This window comes from Pan paniscus, chromosome 8 (assembly GCF_029289425.2).
Source record: "Pan paniscus chromosome 8, NHGRI_mPanPan1-v2.0_pri, whole genome shotgun sequence".
NCBI lineage: Eukaryota > Metazoa > Chordata > Mammalia > Primates > Hominidae > Pan > Pan paniscus.
The window spans coordinates 77,770,866-77,793,234 of record NC_073257.2 but is presented as its reverse complement, the minus strand read 5'-3'; the positions used below and the strand labels follow the sequence as shown (position 1 = coordinate 77,793,234).

The 22,369-nt window shown below is 33.3% G+C and overlaps 1 long non-coding RNA gene across 1 annotated transcript in view; it reads right to left on the bottom strand.

Moving 5' to 3' along the window:
* The window catches only part of LOC106635171 (uncharacterized), a 120,139-nt gene that overhangs the window by 57,120 nt on the left and 40,650 nt on the right, over positions 1-22,369 (bottom strand). Inside the window, exon 5 of the long non-coding RNA XR_001338542.2 lies at positions 17,647-17,772. This is a non-coding gene — a long non-coding RNA (uncharacterized LOC106635171). The remainder of the gene's footprint in view (positions 1-17,646; positions 17,773-22,369) is intronic.

Genomic DNA, 22,369 nt, shown 5'->3' with positions numbered 1-22,369 from the left:
CTCAGACATCCTAAATGTATAGAAATTTTCTGTGAGCTGTTATGTGGCTTGGGGTAGTGGGTGGCAGATTCTAAAATCGTCATTTATCAGTCACAGCTTCTCTCATTTCTGCAGGCTCCATCAGTTCCTCTGCTTCTCTCTCAAGTTCTAGTAACTTCTGGGTAGTTTTATTGTCTTTGAATAGTTACTGCTTATACCTTTGTGGGGGAAGCAATGTTAAGTGTCTTCTAATCTGTTATCTTGCTGGACAGATTTTGTAAGTTGTGAATATAATGTAAAACTATCCATTAGAGAACTAGAAAAAATATATACTTCTTAGCTGACCAATTTTAATGATTTTGGCTGTACTATAACAAACTGTTTTGAAGTTTAAAGTCATGTATTATGACTGAATGGAATAATTCAAGTTTTTTATGGTTTATATTTATTTATTCAAAGTATCATTTTGTTCATGTATTGTCTTCTTGATTTTGTTGAGTTGTCTACCTGAGTTCACTTATAGCTCATTGAACTTCTTTAAGACTTACAGAGGGAGAAAAGTAGTTCAGAAAGTAGGAGAGTAGAAAGGATAATCCTGAGGGAAAAAAAAAGAAAAGAAGAAACTTTTGCAAATAAATTGATCCCATAGTGTAAGAGCAATCTTAGAAAATAGGGTTTGGTCTGAAACTATTTCTTGTTCTACCATAATTATTTATATATTACAGATGAGATAAAACATTATTGAACTTCTACACAGAAACCACCAGTGCTGATTTTTCTAGGCATTATAAAGAAAAACACACTTAGATGCTTCCTATGATCTTGTCATCTATTTCAGTCAATGTTAATATTGAAATCCTCATTTTCAATGTTCTCCCCCAAACACCTTTGATTTTATTTATGTTAGGCATGAATGAAAGAAAAAGGATATTCTGTTTATTGGAAATGGATCATGAATAAAAATGGTTTTCACAATCCTAAGGCTAGTTGTAGAGAAGAGAACTGAATTTGCAGTTTTGGCTGAACTAATTGGTCCCTTTACTCAATGGGAAATGTGGGCTACAAATGTCATGAGCTAAATAAGGCATATCTATGTTCTAATCCTATCTGTAACACTTACAACTTTGGAGAAGATAGTAATCTTTCTCAACCTGCATTTTTTAATTGATACAAGAAAAGTAATAACATTTTCAGTTGCCTAAAGTTGTTACAAATATTTGTTGAGATAAATGTAAAATATATAGAGAGCTTAAGGTATAAATTGCATTAAATATATTTTTATTTTTAATGATGGCATGATTAATGATTTTAATAAATTGAATTTTAATTATTAAAATGCAAAAAATGCAGAAAAGAACAATAATTCTTCAACCTCTTACTGTTCAGAATAAATAATTTCTTAAAATCTTGCTGTATTTCCTTTGGATTTTATCATTATGTATTTACTAAAAGTGATATATGATTATTATATAGTTCGAATAAGAGAGAAAAATATATAATAAAATAAAAACAATTTATTTCACAGCATAAAAATTATCATTTACTTTAGATTAACCTTATTACTACTAGAGATAGACATGAAAGATTATATGATTGGAAGGAAGGTAGTGAAGTTTAAAATCCAGGTCAGCTAACATCTGAGCCTAGAGTTCCTCTTTAAAGAACATTTATTCTCAACTTATGATTTATGAGGAAATTTGATACTATGTTTCCAAGTTGTGATTTTTATTTGTACATCACACTATAATATAGCTATCAGTAACAGTGATGTCAATCATCGCCTTTGGTTTTATAGCCCATTATTTTCAATTACTTGTGTAGTTTTATTTTATGTCTTAATAAAAGAATTTTTACATCTTTAAATTACTATTTTCTTCTTATAGCCAATAAGTCTTATACTCTAAAAATTTAAAAACTTTCTGGACCAGTTGATTATAATCATCCACTATAAATATTAATCACCAGGCCAAGAATATGTCTTAGTTTATACTGTATTTAGTGCTATGCATGATATCTTTTTTTTTTTTTAGATGGAGTCTCACTCTGTCACCCAGGCTGGAGTGCAGTGGCATGATCTTGGCTCACCACAACCTCTGCCTCCTGGGTTCAAGCAATTCTCCTGCCTCAGGCTCCCTTGTAGTTGGGATTACAGTTGCCCGTCACCATGCCCGGCTAATTTTTGTATTTTAGTAGAGATGAGGTTTCACCATGTTGGCCAAGCTGGTCTCGAACTCCTGACTTTAGGTGATCCACCCTCCTTGGACTCCCAAAGCGCTGGGATTACAGGTGTGAGCCACCGCACCCAGCCGCATGATATCTTTTCAACATTATATATGAAAGAGAAAAAACACATTTACCAAAATCATATGTTGTAATAAATATTCTTGCTTTGTTTTGGTTTTCTGAAACCTGTGGAAATACCTTAAAAATTTCTAGAGGTTTTGGAATCTGTGTTATCCCTTTTGGCAGAAGTGTCACAATCTCATAATTTACTATGAAACTGACCATGGGTTTTCTGCAGTTGCCATGTTCTGAGCAGAAACGAGAGAGGAAATTGTTTTGTTTAGGCAGTTTTATAAACTTACCATCACAGCTGAACTAATCTGATCAAAACTCATGGTTCAAACTCTATATATATATCATGCAGTAGTTGTTGGATTATATATATAAATATATATATATATATAAATCTCCTTGATTATCCTATGTCCTTAATCATACTGTAAGTTTTAGAAATGTAAGAAATTTAAAGCAGACCAATTAATTTCTCTCACTGTACATTTAAGCCAACAAGGGCCCAAAGAAACACATTCCATAAGAGTAAGGGACACAGCTAGTTAGTGGCAGAACTGGGCTGAAAACCAGAAGGGTATCTTGACATCTAACCAAGCCCTCTTTCTTTTCTTGCTGTTGTTTTACTGACCACATTTCTCATTTTCTTTCCTGTTCTTTAGACCCAGGCAGAACTTCTCTTAATTAACATTGATAGATTGACCACTGGAACTGTGCTGGGTGCTATTTTCTCATGTAGCTCTATTTCATGAGGTTTATCTATTTTTTCATCATATTAACTTTAAACCAGTCTCTCACAGGTTTTTTAATACTTCTTAACAAAATTATTGAAGATATGGAAATTATTTTTGCTAAAAAGTCAAAAATTTATTTCAACTAAACACAAGGATAACTCTATATTGAGTTGGGTTTTTGCTAAAGATCTAGATTTTTTATATTGGCATCCTTAAGTAAATATTATCTAATATATATACATGATGCCATCCAAAGTACTGGAAACATTTGCTAAAATGCTTACATAAAATATTTAGTCTTTATTTTAAGAATATATGTCTGATACAGGGCAAAGTCAGCACTGGAAGATTTCCTCATATTAAAATAAAAGTTTTTTTTTTATTATTCAAAGTAAGCTCAATAGAGATCCAGGGAATTTTTCCAAATACAGTAGAAGAAATACTTGATAAATTTTAAACTTTATTAATTGACAAAGACAATTTGGCAAAAGTTTATAATTAAATTTTTTTGGCCAAAAAATAAATATAATTACTATTGTCAGTAACAGCAGCAGTATCATTAAAAATGAATATTTTACATATCTTTTCGGGACTCAATTATGTTTTATTCTTAGAAATACCTCCTTAGGCAAACTCTGATTGACAATGAGTTTGGCAAATCTCAGCTTTATTTTGATGACATCATCAAATGTAGCATTGGGAAGAGAGGTGCACAGTTGACTCTTGTGTGCCATTATAAATTGGCTCCAGCAAAACACTGCATAAATAGTAACTTTGCTGTAAATATTACTGGATAACATTATATTAGTATGGAATTCTTGTCATATTTCACATATGAGTTATTTGAACAGACTCTTAATGACCTTTCAATACAATGGAGAAAGACTTATGTTCTAAGAAGAAAAGAGATAATGTAACTGCCCAAGGGGTTTTCCTTGCCCTCTGCCTAGACAGAGCCGATTTATCAAGACAGGGGAATTGTAATAAAGAGTTTAATTCATACAGAGCCGGCTGTGCAGGAGACCAGAGTTTTATTATTACGTAAATCAGTCTCCCTGAAAACCTGGAGATCGAGGTTTTCAAGGATAATTTGGTGGCAGGGGTTGGACAGTGGGGAGTGCTGACTGGTGCGGTGAGAGATGAAATCATTGGGAGTCCCAGCTGTCCTCTTGCACTGAGTCAATTCCTGGGTGGGGGCCACAAGACCAAATAAGCCATCAAGTACAGTGTCTGTAAAATATCTCAAGCACTGATCTCAGGTTTTACAAAAGTAATGTTATCCCCAGAATCAATTTGGGGAGGTTCAGCATCTTGTAGCCTCCAGATGCATGACTCCTAAATCATAATCTCTAATCTTGTAGCTAATTTGTTAGTCCCACAGGCAATCTAGCCTCCAGGCAGGAAGGGAGTTTGTTTTGGGATGAGGCTGTGATCATCTTTGTTCCAAAGTTAAACTATAAACTAAGTTCCTCCAAAAAATAGTTCTGCCTAAACCCAGGTATAAATTAGGAGAGCGTAGAGGTTAGAAGCAAGATGGAATCAGGTAGATCTCTTTCATTGTCATAGTTTTCTCAGTTATAATTTTTGCAAAGGTGGTTTCAATAAGATCTTCCACACTGTATCTCCTGAGTTGAGAAGCTTTAAATATAAAGGTGAAAGTAAAGGTTCTTTATTTTTACTCCAAATATAATTTCTTCTGTTTTGTGTAAGCTACAATAAGAACTCTGAATATCTATCATTCTGATGTTCTTTTAAAAGGCAGTGGGAGTGAATGGAAATGTAAAAGAACCTGTAAGCTTCAAGACAAAATAAGAAACAAATGGCCTGTATTTAATTCATAAATAAGATGTAACCCCCAATATATCTTCAACAAGCAGGATTCTCCCAGAAAGCAAAAGTCTCTCATACAAAATCTTTTCTTGTTGCACATATGGAAGATTGTGCAGTTACAGTTACTTTGTATTCTATTCCATAGAATGCTATCAGTTTTTGGTTAGATAGATTTAGAACAATAGTTATTAAGCTGTGATTTTTGGCTCCAAATTTCACTGTAACCCTCTCAGCTGGTCCAATAAAAAACTTTTTCTTAATAATGCTAAGAAAGTATTTGCCTTTCTCATTGTGTATGCATTTGAATTCATGATACAAAAGCAGTGATATGTAAAATCATTGATGTGTTATCAGGAATTGAGGCAGTGATACCAAATAATTTTTCCCGCCACACATGTGAAAAAAAAAACCTGTTTCACCTAAGAATGTCTTAGAAAATTATTAATTTTATTAAATCTTTTAATTTGAAAACATGTCTTTTTATATTCTATATGATGAAAATGAGAAATATATATAAAGTGCATTTCTGCTGCCCATCCAAGTATGAAGATTGTGTCAAGAAAAATAATTGTGCAGTTGTTTGACTCGTGAGCTGATGTAGCTATCTGTTGATACTAAACACCATTTCCACTTGAAAGAATGACCGTCAAAGTATTGTTATTCAGAATTTAGTGTTACGAAGTTAAGGAACAGAACTGTTTACTTAAAGGAAAACAACTAACAGTGTGTGTTGCAAATAATGAAATTTTAATTTCAAGAGAAACAGAATTTTGCAAAACTTTTATCCACCATTATGAGCTTGACAGTTTCTCAGTACAAGAAAATGTTTCTGATGAGCTCAATGGTGATATTAACATGTGATTATTAACATTTAGCCTATTTAAGGGTATCAACTTTTGTGAAATCTACACAACCCAGTAAACTGATAATTTTTCAAATGATCAGTGACCTTACCAAAAATTCACTTTATATCTAAGATATATCAGTGAAATTAAACAGATTATGAGAAGTTCATTGATACAATTTTCATTCCAAATTGCAACTAATCTTTAAGGAACTACTATTTTTAAAGCTGGGTGTAACATCAAATTGGACTAACTGCACCAATCATAAGGCTATTAAAATACTCCTCCCTTTTTCAATTACATGTTTATGTGAGTCCAGATTTTCTTCACATATTAAACCAAAACAAAATATCACAACATATTGAGTGTAGAATGAGTTGTGAGTTCACATATATATTAAGAGAATGAGAGATTATATACACTGGGCACAAAGAAAGTGTAAGACCAGCAAATTTTTTATTGATTTAAGATTTTTTTTTGCCATCAGGTAGACTATATGGAGAATTATAAACCATATATCTTCCTCTAGAGCTATTGTTTTAAGTATGTTTTTGCATTCATCTTAAGACTTCAGTTTTCTCTTCATGTGTAATGGAATATGTTGAAGGCTCATAATGTGCTAATAGTCAATGTAATGATTTGTAAACTATATTCTACAACTCATTGGAAAATATAATAAATAGAGTAATAAAATATTTGGGGCACATTGTCCAATATATTGCATGTGTTTGTCGGTTTTTGCTGATTATAAATCTGTACAGTACTTTAGAGTCTTTTACAACAAGACTACTTATCAGGACTGAAGCAATAGCTTTGATTAAATTGATGAATCTCCAGAACAATACTTAAAATACATGAGGGTTAGATATTTTGATAACTCAGGTTGCTTAAGATAAAAAAACAGCTTTTGCATGGAACTTAACTAGAATTTACTGGTAATATTAACATCGTTTATTGTGGAAATTTACTAGGTCAGCCTTCTTACTCAAAGTCATGTTAATGAACAGTGAAATTTAATCCAACAAATATTAATTGTGTATGTCACAATTAGTGGACTATAGGCTGTGAATTACTGTGAAGTCAACATTTTAAAAAAAACAGTATCCATAATGCAAATGTAAAGGAAAATCTGGGTATACTTTTTTTCACTATTAAGTTTGGGGCACAAATAACCTAGAAACATTTCAAATTAATGATTTTATTTCTTTACAGACTTAACCTAAGAATCTGTGGGAAAGCATCAGTGCCACTAGTAGGCTGCAATTTGTTTACTTTTTATGATTCATTTGTCCCTGTTTATGAAAATATATTATTAAAATGGAAAATAAGACTGAATGCAATTGTGAAAATAAAAAACATTTTGAATTTATCTGTCCCTTATATTCTGTCAAAAATTTCCTTGCATAATATAATTTTTACTTCTTCCAAAAAAAGTCAGAGGGTACAATAACAGTTGTATAAGTGAATTTATACAAAATATTTTTCATTAAAAAAATAGTAAAGTTTAAGTTCAATAACTATTATGTCAATACCTGCTTAAGTTAACAATATGCTAAACCACAGTTTTTCTATGAGAAAACTGACTTAAAATTAATTTTAAACAGACATTTTATGTCTGTATTTTATGCAGACATACGATAAATATTTATCATCGACTCTTATGGGCTAAACACTATTAGATGTAAGAAGGAGCAGAGAGATGAATAAGAAATTACTTTCCACACAGAGTTAAATATCCAATAAACATGGTCTCTAATTTTTTCCAATAGATTAACATTATCTTGGATTGATGCAATTGTTCCAAAAGTGAGTTCTTCAAACATACTTAAAAACATCAGTACTTTTATTTATAGGTTTTTAGCAAAGCATTTGCTTCTGAATAATGAAAGAAAAATTCTAGCAGTGGATATTTTTAGGTCAATAACTATGCAGCTTTTAATCTACTTTCAGCATTTCTAAAATAACAGAAGCTATTCCTAGAAAATCCATTATATTTTTCTGTCCACCGAATTTGTTGAATAATGATAAAGGACTAAATTCACTTCAGTTTTAACTCCCCCTCTCTTTCTTTTGGCCAGAGACAAGAAATCAGAAATAAATATTGAAGTACCTAAAATAATTCTCTTCTGTTTCAGTATTCACAACTTCTTTTTTTAATCTTTACTTTTACTTTATTTTATTTTAGAGACAGGATCTTGCTTTGTTCCCCAGGCTGGAATACAGTGGCATGATCATAGCTCACTGCAGCCTCATAGTCCTGGGCTCAAGGGATCCTCCCACCTCAGCCTCCCCATTATCTGGAATTACAATGTGTGCCACTGCATCTGGCTAATTTTTAAAATTTTTTTTTGTCGTTGAGACAGGGTCTTGCTATGTTGCCAGTCTGGTTTTGAACTCCTGACCTCAAGTGACCCTCTGGCTTTCACCCCACAAAGTGCTAGGATTACAGGTATGAGCCATCATGCCTGGTCCACCACAATTCTTTTAAATTTACCCTTTTACTCAATCTTCCTTTGTAAAAAACACTATTATCTTATTTACCTTGGGTTCTGTAGTTATTAGGTAAGTTAAAAATTACTAATTGTAGACTAAGACAAAACAAAGCAAAATAAAAGTCCACGAATCTTTACAACAATTTGAAATAATTGAAGGACTACACACTATTTAGAGAAACAAATTCCTAGCATAAATATCTTGAGGAAATTTAGACCTAGTCTTCCTATATTTATTTTCTGTTTAAAAAAATATCATTCAAATTTCATCCACATAGGGGTGATAAGACATATTTCACAGATCCATACTCATTCATTCATTAATTATTAAATATCTACAATGTGGTCGAGTATAAATTATTAAAAATGAAACATTAATATGAATCAGATGTATTAGTTTCTTGCAGCCTCATAACAAAAAGTAGACATGCATTTATTCAGATGTATTGCAAGCATAAATAATGACAAGATCAGGGATATAAGAGATGAAATTCCAGATCTTAAGAAGTTTATTAGCTAGTGGTGAGAGAGATTTAAATATGTACAATTTTAATACAGTGTGATAAAGTATTGCAAATAGAACAGTGCCTAATTTTCATAAAGTTTTTAGGTTTTTAGGAGCGCTTCCATAATGTCAGAAATGTTTTTTTTTAATATAAGAAGCAAATTAGCTGTACATTCAAAAAAGTACAAATGAATGAAAGAAAGGATTAAGTTCTGGCTGGGCACGGTGGCTCACGCCCGTAATCTCAACACTTTGGGAGCCCGAAGCGAGTGGATCGCTTTAAGTCTGGAGTTCAAGACCAGCCTGACCAACATGATGAAACCCTGTCTCTACTAAAAAACACAAGAAGTAGCAGAGCACGTGGCGCATGCCTGTAGTCCCAGCAATTCAGGAGGCTGAGGTACAAGAATCGCTTGAACCCCGGACGTGGAGTTTGCAGTGAGCCGAGGTCGCGTCACTGCACTCTAGCCTGGGCAACAGAGCAAAACTTCCTCTCAAAACAAAACAAAGAAAGGATTGTCGTTTTAAAACGATGGAGAAAATACCCAGTTTCTGAATAAGTGACACTAGAGAAGTCAGACTGCATGGGTGTGAATCTGTATTACATCACTTACTATTCTGTGTGACCTTGAGAAATTAGCCCCGTTCTGGACAGAGTAGGGAAAACAATAGTACTGATATCAAAGACTTATTTTAGAGATTAAATGCGGAGGTAGAGATAAAGTGCTTAAAACTATGCCCAGCACTCAGCAACTACTCAATGCATACTATCATTACAGGAGCTTATATAAAATATTACTTTATTTTTTTAATCGTTTTTTAAAAATTTTTAATATATATTTTATTATACTTTAAATTCTAGGGTACATGTGCACAACGTGCATTGATAGACTGGATTAAGAAAATGTGGCACATATACACCATGGAATACTATACAGCCATAAAAAATGGTGAGTTCATGTCCTTTGTAGGGACATGGATGAAGCTGGAAACCATCATTCTCAGCAAACTATCACAAGGACAATATGACTTTCAATTGGAGAAGGGGTGGATTTATTAAAGAATTCACAGATACCTATCACCCAGATTTTTGTTTCTAATATAATTCTCCAGTAAAATGAACCAAGGCTCCTTGTAGAAATGGCACGTTCTAGGACTTAGCAAGAATAAATAAAACAAACATAAACAACAAAACAAATAAAATAAAACATAAACAACACCATAATGATGGGGATATGTCAAAGAGACACAGGAGCCATTGAAAGAGTTCCCAGTTGTCAAAACTGAGACAATTTGAGCAACACAATAAAGTGCTATTGGATTATAACCCAAATAATAAAATAAATATCAGGGAGTCCATACAGATATAAATAAATGAATAAATTAATAAATGGGAGAGAAGAGACAATACTCCCTTACAGAACAGTTTCAAATAATTTATGTAGATATTTGCCCTCAAGGAGGTGGAAAATGACTCTCACTTCTTTTAGTTTGGATTTTTAAATGGTGACTTTCTTTCACAGAATACAGTATGGCAAGAGGAAAAAAGGAATGACTCTAAAGCAGTGAAACCTGACAAGCACTACCTCAGGTCAACATCAACAGTAATGTCATGTTGAAAATATGTACTTTTTATATAATTTGATGAGAATGGCACTTTAGCTCTGTGGCCTTCTTCAAAAGATCACATAACCCCAGTCTGATCAAGAGAAAAACATTAGATAAACCTCAATAGAGAAACTTAATAAACGTCAAACAAGTCAACTAAGATAAAATGTGACACTTCCACCAAACGTCTTTCCAAAAAAATACCTGTTAGCTGACTCCAATCACATCTCCATTACTCTTTTCTTATAAAATGTGAATCAAGCCCAAACATGTAGCATTTATTGACCAACATAAAAAAAATCTCTGGACTTTGGAAATGGTCTTTTAAAGATATTTCTATGCCTTGGAGCCATTTGTGACTCAGTAAGAATGAGTTATGTTTATGGGTAAAAGAATGAGTGAGAATAGTAGCACATATAAAAAACAAAAGAAATGGTGGATGAAGAAAATTGAAAATGGGAACCCAGCAAAAAAAAAAAATACTAAATCAGGCAAGTACATAAAAAATGTGCACAAGTACAAAAAGGGATAACCTGTTATGATATTGTATTTTTTAGCTCCAATTGTCTTAATTTTGTGTGTGTGTGTGTGTGTGTGTGTGTGTATGTGCATGCCTGTGTGGAAGGTGTAGGTTGCTGTTGCGGTTTCACATATAACAATGACAAAAGACGTGCCTCTAATGTTTTCAATCACTTGAGGACTAATTTTAAAGACTGCAGCGGGATGCTATCATAAGTGATCTGTGTTACATATTTCTTTAGTGCCCATTATAAACCAAATGCCATTTGAATACTTAAAGGTGAAAGTTCCTGAATTCATGTATTTTCTTGGTCTTCTGAAGCACCAGAATTTTATAAGAACAGAAAAGTAAACATTGGTTTGCACCTCTTGAACCCTACACTTGAATACAGGAAAGTTCAGTTAATGGTATCTCAGTATGCTGCATGTTATGTGCAAGTCATATGGCATAACTTAAGGTGTGTGTGAGTTTGAAATATACTGATACAAGAAAGCTTTTGAAAGTTTGTTGACGGTCTGCTTAAAATCATTTCCAAGAGAGAAATGTTTCTCAAAAAATATTCTCAGTAAGCAGAAATAATGGGACGCTCATTCAAAGACAGGAAGCTGTGTAAAATGCTCTGTCCTCTATCCCTCTCTGGTAACTCACAAAGCACCTTAGTTTAGAAAAGGCTGCAATAAAGACACTAGTTTTCCTTTTTAATTTTTACTGTAGTCTTTTCATGAACTTATTTGGCATGTTTTACAATTTATTTTTTAAATAATAATATCCAGAGGAATTATGTTCCACCATTTACACGATGGAAAACATTGCTTTTATTATGCAATAGAAAAAAAAAAGAAATAAGCTGAAGCCAGTGTTCTGGGGCCAGCAATGCCTTTGCCAAATCGTGCAAACTTGGGCAAATCCTTTAAGGCTTCCGTGTTGTTTCTTCATCATACATTACCTTAGATATAGGATTTTATTTCGGAATACCTTTTGTTCAGAGTTGCATTGTGCAATGTAACCTCATAATGGAGAAAACTCCCATTTACTCTTCACATTATCGGCCACAATGTTTTTGGATCTTATGCACCAGTACTATTTATTAATTAATTTATTTATTTTAATAGGTGGACCACAATGGATGGCCAACTTATATTTTAGGAATGTGGAATTCACAACAATATCCAAAACCTATTATATTATTGTCAGTTTATTAATGAAAATGTACCAACATCAAATTTTTAGAAAAGAGAAAACTTAAGAATAAGGAACATAAATTATATTAAATAAATATATTCACTGTAATTATATTCTTATGTTGCAAACAACCCAACTTCAAAAAGACCAATGCAAGGCCAAGGGATGGAACTTTGAGAAGTATTGCTTCTCCAAATATAGGTATCTAAATTCTCATAAAATTCCTGATTATAATATTCCATATTTGAAATGTTTCTAGTATTTATTAATAGTACTTTATGTTGCTATTTACAAGTGAAATAAGGAATATAGTAATTCCAACCATTTAATTTAACTTAGTTCCATTTAGCCAAGGATTAAGAGGCTGTACACATTAAATCCTTCATATCTTTTGAACCTTATTAGAATTATGTGTCAGTTACAACAGCTTAAACACTTGAGATATTATAGCATTAATTGTAACCACAGTATGGTTTTTCTTCCTTCTCTCTCTCCCTCTCGCTCTTGGTTGCTGACTTTTAGTTAGGTGCATGGACCATGGCTGCCAACTTTACTCACAGCCTTGGCCTCATGACTAAGTTTGGAAAAATGATATTTGAGTAAAAGTCAGGCATGTGATTTGTAGGTCACCTGTTTAAAAATGAAGCCTCTTAGCCAGGCATAGAGGTGTGCACTTGTAGTCCCAGCTACTCAGGGGGCTGACAGAAAAATTGCTTGCACCCAGGACTTTGGAGATGCAGTTAACTATGATTATGCCACTGCATTCCAGCCTGAGTGACAGAGCAAGACCCTGTCTCAATAAATAAATAAATAAGTAAATAAATAAATAAATAAATAAATAAATAAATAAAATGAAGCCTTTTGCCTTAAGCTTCCTCTTTTCTTCTTCCCACTAGCAGACTGGATATAGCGGTGGCTAGCTTCAACCATTGAGACAAGGACAACTCTATGAAACGGCATAGTAAGAAAATAAAAGAAATACAGGTCTTCGAATGGCCTTATAGAGCAGAGCTGTTATGTTTTGCACCACTCAGCTCTGTCTCATGAGAGAGAACTGTATTAATGTTTTATTTAAGCCACTATATTTTGGAGTATCCTTACTACAACATCTTAACTTTAACTAATGCAGGTATTTAAATAGCAAATAATTTCAGTCATTGTAAACAAAATGAAACAAAAATGGAAGATAGAAAAAAATCACTACTATTTAAAAGTTCAATTTATTAGGTTTATACTTTTTTCTGCTTAATTTGTGAATTTACTGAAAATAAATGCATTTTGTGATTAGCAACTTGATTAGGAATTTAAGAATTTATGAATTAGTTAATCCAAAATAGTATTTAAGGCCAGAATAAGCAGATACAGCAGTTAAAATATCCATTTCAGGTAGCTGTTTTATTAACAAAGGTGCATGTTAAAATTATAATTACAGAATAATATTAGTTATTCTTAATAGCAGCCAAATAATATATTTTTTTACAAACTGCCTCCTACATGAAAATAGAATTTTAGATTGTGTCTTTTGTGAAACTAATTTATTAAATGTAAATAAATTGATGTATTTAGTAACTATTATGTGCCACCAATATTCTCAGTCCAAATATTGTTACACTTGGATTTGTGATCAAATCATTATTCACACATAAATTGGGGTTTTACTTCTAAAGATGTGTTGTGGTTGTGCAAGTCTATGAGAAGTTATTCATGGACAGACATTTAATAATCTGCTTAAGCAAAGTACTAAATGTGAGATTTCTGGGTGTAACCCATCCTGTGTGGGGAAAACATAAATGATAATTTGACCAACTTTAAATGAAGATTCTTTGTGGGCAATATTACACCAGTTTTTTTTTCCCAACTGAGAAATGCAGCAATTAAGAAGTATACATGGGAAAACATAAACTTCAAAATATGGCATTATTTCTGGTTGAACTTAACAAGAGAATGTGACTTCTAATACCCTACCCAGGATAGCTACCTAATTTATTGGGCCTATTTTGAGACAGGGATAGCAGAATATTAAACCAAACATTGTACTCTTCTAAGCATGGGACTCTGTACAAGTGCACAGGTCATGTATCCATGAAGCTAGCCCTGAATTTCTCTATATTCACATATAAATAGTGGAATTCATTTTTCAGAAGAATATCTTTCTATTGCAGCCACAAAGGGAATTCTGACTTTCTTCCCACTTGTCAATCACAGTGTGCCCTCAAGGCCAAGAGGGTCTGAAGGGACCAAGCTTTGGGCTAGATGTGGAGAGAAGGGAGATGTTCTCTCTATGCTTCCACAAAGAAAATGATTCTACTTTATGGGCTAAACAGTGTGTGCTAAAGGGAGAGAAGTACTTCTCCTCTCAATTTACAAATTTTTGTCCACTTGACGTATTGGATTTGGTAGTAAATGTGTTTCTTTCCTGGCCAGGGGAAATTCCTGGTCAGCCCCAGGAGTGCTAAAGTTAGAGGGTTGGGGCTGGAGTTAGGGCATAATATTAATTCTGTTCCCCTATCTCCAAATTCTCAGTCAATTGGGTGATTTAGAAAAAAAAATAGGAATCCAAATATCAGTTTCTGTGTATATTACTAGAAGAAGTCTATTGAAGAACTTGGTTTGAACTGAAGGTCAAAGTTAGGTTTGATACTATCCACCCGCGACTCCACCCCTGCCCCACCAAATTCACCTCTGTACTTAAATGTGGGAAAATTTGGGTCTCCATAGCAGACACTTTCCAAACCAGCCATATAAAAGATCTTGTCTTGTCTCATCCTATGTTCTAAAACAAGAGATTTGTGATATTAACAAAGAAAACTGTGGACACAGTTATAGCTGACTTAAATCATATTCCTGTTATTGGGACAAACCTATCAAAATGAATGGAAGAATGAAATCATCTTTCCATTAAAAAGACTAAAGTTCCAATTTTATAGGATAGTAGGAATCTGAGGAGAAAAAAAAAAAAACAACTACTAAATTCTTTCTATGTCACATAGCTCCAGCACCTTGGCAGGCATCTGAGTACTATGGAGAAGGAAGCATTTGCTTTCCTTTCTTTTCCTTTCCTTCAACTCTGCCATGGTAGCACAAAAATAGCAGCTATAGTAATATGTAAACAAACGTTATTTTAAAAAATTGGCTGCAGGCCAAAATTTGCTGATCCCTGTTCCAGAACTATTAAATGACTCAATTTAGGGAATGTTTCCCTAGGATTTAGAATACATTCAGTTGTGAATTTTCTTCATATTTAGTGAGCTTAATTTTGTAAATCATGAAATTAAAATTATCAAATAAGAAAATTGTCATACATTTTGAAGAGTTGTATTTGATACAAAGTATTTAATAAATGGTGCTGGGAAAACTGGCTAGCCATATGTAGAAAGCTGAAACTGGATCCCTTCCTTACACCTTATACAAAAATTAATTCAAGATGGATTAAAGACTTAAACATTAGACCTAAAACCATAAAAACCCTAGAAGAAAACCTAGGCATTACCATTCAGGACATAGGCATGGGCAAGGACTTCATGTCTAAAACACCAAAAGCAATGGCAACAAAAGCCAAAATTGACAAACGAGATCTAATTAAACTAAAGAGCTTCTGCACAGCAAAAAAAAACTACCATCAGAGTGAACAGGCAACCTACAAAATGGGAGAAAATTTTCGCAACCTACTCATCTGACAAAGGGCTAATATTCAGAATCTACAAGTGAACTCAAACAAATTTACAAGAAAAAAACAAACCACCCCATCAAAAAGTGGGCGAAGGACATGAACAGACACTTCTCAAAAGAAGACATTTATGCAGCCAAAATACACATGAAAAAATGCTCATCATCACTGGCCATCAGAGAAATGCAAATCAAAACCACAATGAGATACCATCTCACACCAGTTAGAATGGCAATCATTAAAAAGTCAGGAAACAACAGGTGCTGGAGAGGATGTGGAGAAATAGGAACACTTTTACACTGTTGGTGGGACTGTAAACTAGTTCAACCATTGTGGAAGTCAGTGTGGTGATTCCTCAGGGATCTAGAACTAGAAATACCATTTGACCCAGCCATCCCATTACTGGGTATATACGCAAAGGACTATAAATCATGCTGCTATAAAGACACATGCACACGTATGTTTACTGCGGCACTATTCACAATAGCAAAGACTTGGAACCAACCCAAATGTCCAACAATGATAGACTGGATTAAGAAAATGTGGCACATATACACCATGGAATACTATGCAGCCATAAAAAATGATGAGTTCATGTCCTTTGTAGGGACATGGATGAAATTGGAAATCATCATTCTCAGTAAACTATTGCAAGAACAAAAAACCAAACACCGCATATTCTCACTCATAGGTGGGAATTGAACAATGAGAACACATGGACACAGAAAGGGGAACATCACACTCTGGGGACTGTTGTGGGGTGGGGGGAGGGGGAGGGATAGCATTAGGAGATATATCCAATGCTAAATGATGAGTTAATGGGTGCAGGACACCAGCATGGCACATGTATACATATGTAACTAACCTGCACATTGTGCATATGTACCCTAAAACTTAAAGTATAATAACAATAAAAAATAAATAAATAAATAAAAGAATTTTAAAAATGGGGGAGAGTGAAGAAAATAACCAAAATTTAAATTTTAATTATGCCAGGCATTTTGGCTTAGAAACCATTTAGAAAATAACTTCCATCAGGAAAAGAGTTGGTTTAATGAATTAGAGCATTAACACTAAGAGCCTTAGGTTCATGACTCAACTGTTATTACTCTTGCCATTTGCAAAGCTTGCTTAGGGCTTCGTTTTTGAGGCAAACGAAAAAAGGATTTAACTCCGTTGGTTCCACAGACATTAATGGAATCCATTCATCTACCTTGCCATGCTCTGCCTAGAAATTTACTCTTTAATTCTTATATTTACAACTTTAAGTATGGCCTGTGAGCTTGCCTTAGGGTTAAAAAAAATCAGACAAAAACTGAATTTACTAACTCTGATTATTTAAAAATAATTTCCATGAAAATGTGATGTATTCGTTGCTTATTCATAAGATACACTTCCTGGACATAGTTTCTCTTATTCAGACTCCAACCTTCAAGACCAAATGAGACAAAGAATGAGTCAAATTTTCCTTTGGTGCTAATCTCCATTTCTCCCTTCTAGAAGAAACACTAGTTCTTTCATTTTAAAAAAGTTGAACTGTATAAAATTCAATGTGCTCCTCAGATGTTAGCTAAATAATTTTTTAATGTTTCAATGAAAACAAATGCGTGTCAGAAACATCTTGAAGAATCCATATTCTAAATATAGAACTGCATTTTCTCATTAAATTTCTGTATCTATATCAAACTGGCAATGTTAGATAAATTCCAAATTAAGTAGATGTTATAAGTAGACTTTTTAAAGGGGTAAAAAGAATGTTTACTTCTGAAAGGATACATGGAATAGTCAAAAGGAAAGAAAATAGTTTTAAAGAAATAGCCTTCAGTGCAATCAAGGTAAATTTACCATTGACTACTGAAACTGTGCCTCTTTCAGGATATCAAGCTGGGAAAAGTTAGCCAGTGATATTTGTAAATATCACTGTAAAATATCCAGTAAATATTTGTATTATCAGTCAAATATTCACAGTCCCTTCATTTGAGAGGATCTTACCTGCCCGTTGGCATGTCACTTGTAGTGCCTCTTGAGAAAGGAACATATAGCTCTTCACCCAGTTGATGTTAAGCTTGGTCACATGACTTGCTTCGGACAATAATCCATGAGCACATGTGTCACACACTGTAGAAAGTAAAAAAGTTCCCTTCAAAGCTCGTCTTGGTTTAAAAATAAAATAATAGACACTAGAAATAATAGCTTCTTACTCTAAAGCCCCCTATCAACTATTAGTTCTTACACTTTAGCCCAGTTATTTGCTTTGTCTTACCCAGGCATGTCTGGACAGGCCCAGGCAAGTCTTAGCTCATAGCTTATGCCTCTTCCTTATTTGGAAATGTTATTGCTTCCTTAAACCTTTCATAAGCAATTTTCTCTCCTTCTTTGTTCTCCCTTGCACTTACCTATTTAGAAAACTTTTAGGTTATTAGCAAATCGGGTATCAGTTTAAGACTGTGAGGTCCAGCTCCAGCCAATGGAGGCAGGACACAGCAGTAAGGACAAACCAAATGCGTAAGGGATAAATATGTCTGCTTTTCCTTTGTTCAAGTGTGCTCTCACCATTGTTGCATCTGTGAGCAGCACCCTTTCTGCAGAAAGTAAAGGTTGCCTTGCTGAGAGATTCTTTGTCTCCGTGCTGACTTTTCTTCACAGTACTGATTATCTATTTTTAACACACACAATATCCAAGTGGCAGTAATAAGACCCATGATGTTTCTATAATTTGCCTTTCACTTTACTTATGCTATATGATCAGCATGCATCATATCTAGGCTGCTTGATTTGAGCAAATCTGACCTGTAATCAATCTATAGAATCTGACCTGCCATATAGGTAAGAAATAAACTTTGCTATTTTATAAGCCAATGAAAATATGAGGCTAATTATTATTGTAGCATAACACACACACACACACAAAGACTCACTGATTAATCACTCATTATATAGATAAGATGTTGCAATTGTATGGTCACTGAAATTACAAAAGCTAAAGAAGTCAGGTTACTAACAGTATTGATAATAATTGTCACTTTTACTTATAGTAAAATAGATTCTTTTCCTCACATTTGTATATTCTGGAGTTTTCCTGCATAGAGTACCACTGTATTACAAAGACTCAATATTCCGTGTTGACTGAGAAATCCCTTTGCTCTATCCTGCCAGTATTTAAAGGGTCTCTATCTTCCATAGAGAAATTATTTCTATAGGTTTCCCTTTCAGAGTAATTCCCTGAATTATGTCACATCACTTCTAGGCTCAAAACCCTTCAGTGCATTTCCATCTTATTAAGGCTAAAATACGAAGTTGTTACCATGGCCTTCAAGGCACTACATGAGCTAGATCCTCTCTTATCTCTCTAAACTCATGTCCTTTTACTCTGACTACAAAATACTTTTTATTACCTATATCAACCTCCTTCTTTTGTTTTTTAAATACACAGAACGTGCTCCAACTTTAGGACTTCTTACTTGTTTGTTCTGTGTGGAATACGAAATACTACTCACTCAGACTGGACCATCACTCTCCATCTCCTGATTTTGCATTCTTCTTCATCTCACTTACCACCACTTTTCATATTACATACTAAAGTGTTTTCTCTCTCATTCTCTAGAATATAAGTTCCATAAAGGCAGTGACTTTTTCTGTATTTTGTTATGGCTACATCCTAAGTGCTAGGAATAGTGCTTGGAACATAACAGATAATCAATAACTTTTTAAATATATGTGTATTTGAGAGTAATAGATTCCATATGGTACAGTATTAGAAATAATGCTAGCTATAACTGAATTTACCTTTACTGCATTGAAGGTTATTCCTTTAAAATGATTTTCTTTCCTTTCAACTATATCTTTCAAATGTATTTATCTGGGTATCACTTCATTTCCCCAAAAAAAGTAAACTGTTAGCAGCAGTTTAACTGAGATTTTTACACTATTAAGAAAATATTAAACAGAAGTATTGCTAAAGAAGAAATAGTACTGAGAATCATAAGAATAATAATAGATATCTTAGATCATGAAATTGTTTGATTTCAATACAATAGCTAACCTAACCATTACATAATAATAATTTTTATTTAGTACACCCACATTACTTAATTTAAATGAGCAGTATGTCAGTATGAGTCAGTTGACTTGTGGTTAAGTCTCTTTTTTCACATATGAATTATATGGTTATCCCTAGCTATAAGGAATGTATGAAAGGAAAAAAATGAAGTCAAAGAAATTTGAAATGGATTAAATCGATTATCATAATTCAACATATTAAGTTAGAAAAGCAGTAATGGATTGTCTAGGTACATTTATAAGAGTCAATGAAAAAGAGGGAAGCAGGGATTATGTCAAGATACTTCATTAGCAAGAATTTGGGTGAAAGTTATCATTTTAAAAATTCTAACTTTTTAAAATTTTAGTTTTAAGGTAATATTTTTAAAATGTTCTATAGGCAAAGATGTGACAACTGAACAAGGGGAAGTTTGCAGGAATAATTTTTTTTATTTTAGTTATATTAAATTTGCAATGGAAGGCTTGAGTTCAGGGTTATCTAGGATAGGTTAGAAATTTTGGTTTGGAAATAGAAGTTCCTAGAAGGGACTAAAGAAAGAGAATAGAGAAGGATTCAGCACCAGGACCTGAAGAAGTCCATCACTTAAACATTTACTCAAGTAGGAAGAACAAACTATGGGGACTAAAGAGGAGTGACCAGTGAAGATAAAAATAAAGATGGTGTGTAATAGGAAGAAATGGGTAGTCAACTGTGTTAAATCTCTGACAAGTATAATTACATGAAAGTTGTAAAAGTGAATGGAAGGATATGTCTTCCACTTCAAAAATCTTGAGTTGTTAAAATAATGTAAGAATGATGAGGCACCATCAGGCATTGTACTTTATGTAATATACATTTATAAGACATATTCAATATGAGAAAGCTTCTTAGGAAAGAATCTTACTGGATGAAAGGGGACTAACAACGAGATCTTGAAATGAGTGTGAAATCGTCAAGAGAAATTGAGGGGTAGGGAAGAGGAGAGAGAAAACTGATAAGAGAAATGAAAGGATGCAAAGGCAAAACTCGTTTCTGAAAAAAATGCCTTTCTTAGGTGTGAATTTCATTAGTAATTAACATAAAACTGTTTAGACAGAGCTCACTGTGTGTTAGGCTTTGTGACAATGACTTTACATGTCTGTATTAAGCTATACAACTATGGTAATCAGGTAGGATATATTACAATGTTAATGATGGCAAAAATGAGAAGAAATTTAAATAAATCTAATAAATATTAAATTTTTATATGTCTAAGAAATGTTAGAAGTATCAAAATTTAATTTGTTTAAGATTCCAAGGGGTTCTACCCCTTAACAATGAGGTTACTTGGCTAAATTATTTTATTGTAAATGTCAGGGAGAAAAGTTATTCAAATAATACTCTCTGGAAGTACATCCTAGCCATAAAAATGCTAGACTATTTTCTCTGCTGCATTGTTTGTCTCTCTTTTTTTTTTTTTTTTTTTTGAGAGGGAGTCTTGCTCTATCTCCCAGGGTGGAGTGCAGTGGCCTGATCTTGGCTTATTGCAACCTCCACCTCCCGGGTTCAAGCTGTTTCTGTCTCTTATTTTCTGTTTTACTTCAGGTGAATTATCAACACATTTCCACTCAAATAAACATATTTTATATTTTAAAAAATTTTTCATAATTCAATTTCTCAATTCTATCAATAGGACAAGCAGCTTAATGAGTTAATTACAGATATGAGCTTACTTTTAACCTATGCCTGATTTAAAAGCATCTACATTTTCTTCTTACAAGCTTTAATTGAATAACTACATAAAAATTATTTTACATCAAGGATACTTCTGAGTGAGTTGGTGTATGAAAGCTCTATTCATAACACAAGTTCACAGAGATTAAGTCAGCCAGATTTTATATGGCAGGAAGCCATCATAAATGCATGCAGGCAGTTTGACACACAGACCATAGGTATTGTGTAAAGAAAACTATGAATAACTATACTGTTCATAAACACTGTCTGAGACTTACATCTCCATGACATTTTCTTGAGCAAAAAAAGTCCCTTAGAGACATGAGCTTTTATAAACCCATTAAAATGATATCTTGTAAGCTGTTGCTTCCATTTTCTAAATACTTGCTCAGTTTTTCTGGAGGCCTGTGGTATATTTTTATCTGGCATGTAGCTGATTTAAATATCTTAATATTTTCAAATGCAAGGGCCAGCCTTCAATTATTATTTTATAATTTAGAAGTGAACTTTATGACTATTTTCTTCAAGCAACTTATTTCTTCATCCAAATGGCTCCTGAATAATTATGTATTATCTTACACACTATATGGATGGAGTATAACTAATATCTCTGCAGACTGGCATATGTTCACCACAGTCGACATTGTTGCCTTTGAAACAAATGGCTCTGATTATTATAGATAGATATGCTAATCACAGACTACATGGCAAAGGTGAAAAGAAGAGTATGTATTTTTTCAGAAGGCACTTACAACATATAACATTACCTCTTATTATTCTACTCTCAAATTTTACAAACTTAACATTGACATTTTTAGCAGAGGAAATATAAATTGACAAATTTTAAGTCTGGTAATCCTGCTGAGCCACAATTCAACTCAGACTATTTTACAGTGTTGATACATTTTAATATGGATATGCTCCCTTAAAAATTCCACCTTCCACCATGATTTGAAGTTTGCA